Source organism: Triticum aestivum, chromosome 4A (genome assembly GCF_018294505.1).
Source record: "Triticum aestivum cultivar Chinese Spring chromosome 4A, IWGSC CS RefSeq v2.1, whole genome shotgun sequence".
In the NCBI taxonomy this organism is placed as follows: Eukaryota; Viridiplantae; Streptophyta; class Magnoliopsida; order Poales; family Poaceae; genus Triticum; species Triticum aestivum.
In genome coordinates, this window is record NC_057803.1 from 410,807,060 (window position 1) to 410,811,087 (window position 4,028).

Here is a 4,028-nt window from a genome sequence, read left to right on the forward strand (position 1 = left end):
GGTTTCAGCATCAGAGATAGAAGTTTCATTAGCATTATCAGGAGGTTTTTCTATTTCAGGTTCACTATGAGCATGCAAAGTCCTATCATTCTTCTTTTTCTTTTTCTTTTTAGAAGAACTAGGTGCACTAGTGTTAGCTCTTGGTGAATCTTGTTCAATTATCTTTGGGTGTCCCTCGGGATAAACTGGATCCCGAGTCATTTTACCTCCTATAGTTGCAACTCTAACAACAAAGACATGATTATTATTCATTTCATTAAGCAACTATCTTTGAGATTTAGCAACTTGTTCTAACTGAGTTTGAACCATAGAAGCATGTTTTCCAACACCTCTAACATCATTTGAAATTCTAAATAACAAGTCACTCAAGTGAGCAATCATAACAAAATTATATTTCATTTATTTCATAACATTTGCATGAAAGTGATCTTGTTTTCTAATATAATTTTCAAACTCATAAAGGCATTGGCTAGGATGCATAATGTGAGGATTATCATTATCATTGAACTTCACAAGAGAATTTACCTCTACCACCTTAGGCAGCGGTGGTGTATTGAGCCCTTGTATTTCTTCAATAGGAGATAAATTTTTAACATCCTCAGCTTTAATACCTTTTTCCTTCATAGATTTCTTTGCCTCTTGCATATCTTCAGGCCTGAGATATAATATACCCCTCTTCTTCGGAGTGGGTTTAGGTGGTGGTTCAGGAATAGTCCAATCATCATAATTTTTCAATAGATTATTCAATAATTATTCAGCTTGTCCAACAGTTCGTTCCCTGAAAACACAACCAACACAACTATCTAGGAAGTCCCTAGAAGCATCGGTTAGTCCATTATAGAAGATATCAAGTATTTCATTTTTTTCTTAAGAGGGTGATCAGGCAAAGCATTAAGTAATTGGCACGGCCTCCCCCAAGCTTGTGGGAGACTCTCTTATTTAATTTGCACACAGTTAAATATTTCCTGCAAGGCAGCTTGTTTCTTATGAGCAGGAAAATATTTTCAGAGAAGTAATAAATCATATCCTGGGGACTATGCACATAACCAGGAGCAAGAGTATTGTACCAAGCTTTAGCATCACCCTTTAATTACAATGGAAATAAATTGAGAATAAAGTAATAGCGAGTTTCTCATCATGAGTAAAAAGGGTGGCTACGCCATTCAACTTAGTAAGATGTGCCACAATAGTTTGAGTTTCATAACCATGGAAAGGATCAGATTCAACCAAAGTAATTAACTTTGGGTCGACAAAGAATTTGTAATCCTTACCATCAATAAAAATAGGTGAAGTAGAATACTTAGGATCACATTTCATTCTAGCATTCAGAGATTTTTCTTTATACTTGCATAATAATTTCTCTAGATCATCTCTATCATTACAAGCAAGAATATCTCTAGTTGTTTCTTCACTCATAACATAACCTTCTAGTACCTTAGGTAATTCATATCTAGGAAGGCTAGTTCTAGTAGGTGTTTTAGAAGATTCAGTTTCAAGCTCATCATCAGATTCAACAACTTCATGTTGTACAACTCTAGCAATTTGTTTATCAAGAAATTCACCAAGTGGCACATCATCCTTAAGCAAGGTCCTAGCATCATCATAAGCATTATCCATAGCAGAAGTAGCATCATCAATAACTTGCGACATATGAGGATTAATAGCATGTGGTGGTGTTGCAAGTTTACTCATAATAGACGGTGAATCTAAAGCAGAACTGGATGGCAGTTGCTTACCTCCCCTCGTCTTTGAGGGAAAAATCATAGTCTTAGCATCCTTCAGATTCTTCATAGTGATAATATGATAATAATCCCAAGTGAATCAACATATATAGCTATGCTCCCCAGCAACGGCGCCAGAAAAAGGTCTTGATAACCCACAAGTATAGGGGATCGCAACTGTTTTCGAGGGTAGAGTATTCAACCCAAATTTATAGATTCGACACAAGGGGATCCAAAGAATATTTGAAGGTATTAGCAGCTGAGTTGTCAATTAAACCACACCTGGAGATTAATTATCTGCAGCAAAGTGATCATCAGCAAACTAGCATGACAGCTTTGGTAATAGTAGCAGCAGTAACAGTAAGAGTGATAGCAATAGTTTTGTAGCAAGTGTAACAGTGATGATAGCAATAGTAACTTAGCAAGAACAATATAAGATAAATTTGTAGGCATTGGATTGGTGACTTGTTGGATGATATTCATCATGTGACAGTCATAACCTAGGGCGATTCGGCACTAGCTCTAGTTCATCGATATCATGTAGGCATGTATTCCGTAAATAGTCATACGTGCTTTATTAAAAGAACTTGCATGACATCTTTTGTCCTACCCTCCCATGGAAGCGGAGTCCATATTGGAAACTCAGGGATATTAAGGCATCCTCTTAATAGAGAACCAGAACAAAGTATTAACACATGGTGAATACATGAACTCCTCAAACTACGGTAATCACCGGAAGAAGTCCCGGCTATTATCACTCTGGGGTTACAGGATCATAACACGTAGTAGGTGACTATAACTTGCAAGATCGGGTCTAGAACATGAATATAATGGTGATAACATAAATGGTTCAGATCTTAAATCATGGCACCCAGGCCCAAAGTGACACGCATTAAGCATGGCAAAGTCATAGCAACATCAATCTAAGAGCATAGTGGATACTAGGGATCAAGCCCTAACAAAACTAACTCGATTACATGATGAATCTCGTCCAACTCCTCACCGACCAGCGAGCGTATGAAGGATTACTCACTCCCGGTGGGTAGTATCATGGAATTGGCAATGGGAAGGGTTGGTGATGACGAAGAAAGCAGATCCCCTTCTCCGGAGCCCGAAACGGACCCCAGATCTGCCCTCCCGAGGAAGAACAAGGCTTGGCGGCGGCTCCATCTCGTGGATCGTGATAATTCTTTATCCCTAATTTTTTCCTCTGGAAATAGGATTTTATAGTGTCAGAATCAGGGTCTGCGGGGCCACCTGGTGGGGGCAACCCACCTAGGCGCGCCAGGAGAGGGGGGCGCGCCCTGGTGGGTTGTGCCCACCCAGAGGCCCTCTCTAGTAGGTCTTGGCTCCAGAAATTCTTATATATTATATAAAAATTCCTCGCAAAGTTTCGTTCCATTTGGAGAACTTTTATTTCTGCACAAAAACAACACCATTTCATCATTCCGGGGTTAGTTTCCTTCAAATCATGCAAATTAGAGTCCAAAACAAGAGAAAAAGTGTTAGGAAAAGTAGATACATTAGAGACGTATCACTATGCCTCGAAGAGGCCCTTGACTGCTTCCGTGAAGTTGGTTTGCTCCCATTTGTCACTGACAAGGAGCACTGGAATGAAGAGCTTCTTCTGCAATTCTATGCCACTCTACACATATAAGGCTACAACAGGGTTCCAAAGACATGGGTCCTTGAGTGGATGTCAGGGGATGTCCATCATGAAGCTAAAGCTCAAGATATCATCGAGCTCACTTCCCTGCCCACTCCTGGTGATCTGTATGAACCAGGTTGTCAGCACCATGTGCAAGAATTGTAGAGTGTCTTCCAGGAGCCTGAGCCCAATATAAGTCATATGCTCAGTATGATGAAGCCATTGCCAATTCATGCCGAATATCCCAAGGAGTTCTATGTCAAGGACCTTGAGCACCTGCCCCACACCTCTATCACATTCTGAGGCGTACTCTATGGCCTATCAAAGGGCATTCTCCTGACTCCAAGATTGAAGGCACCATGAAGACATTGATCTTCTACATCCTCAATGGCATTAGGTTCAACACTCGATACTTCTTCATTCGTTAGTTGGGTACTTCTGGCATTGATCTATTTGGCCTCAAGTTCTATGCTCCATGGGTCATGCGGCTCATTAAGCTTCACTACTCCATCAACTATCAAGCTTCAGCGCGCAACCATGTTGTATTTCTGCCTGAAGTTGACACGTCATATGAAGCCATATACCCTGAGCCTGCCAAGAAGCCACTCCATGAATACAACGTTGCCTTTCAAAGCTTCACTCAACCCGTTGAAGGCATT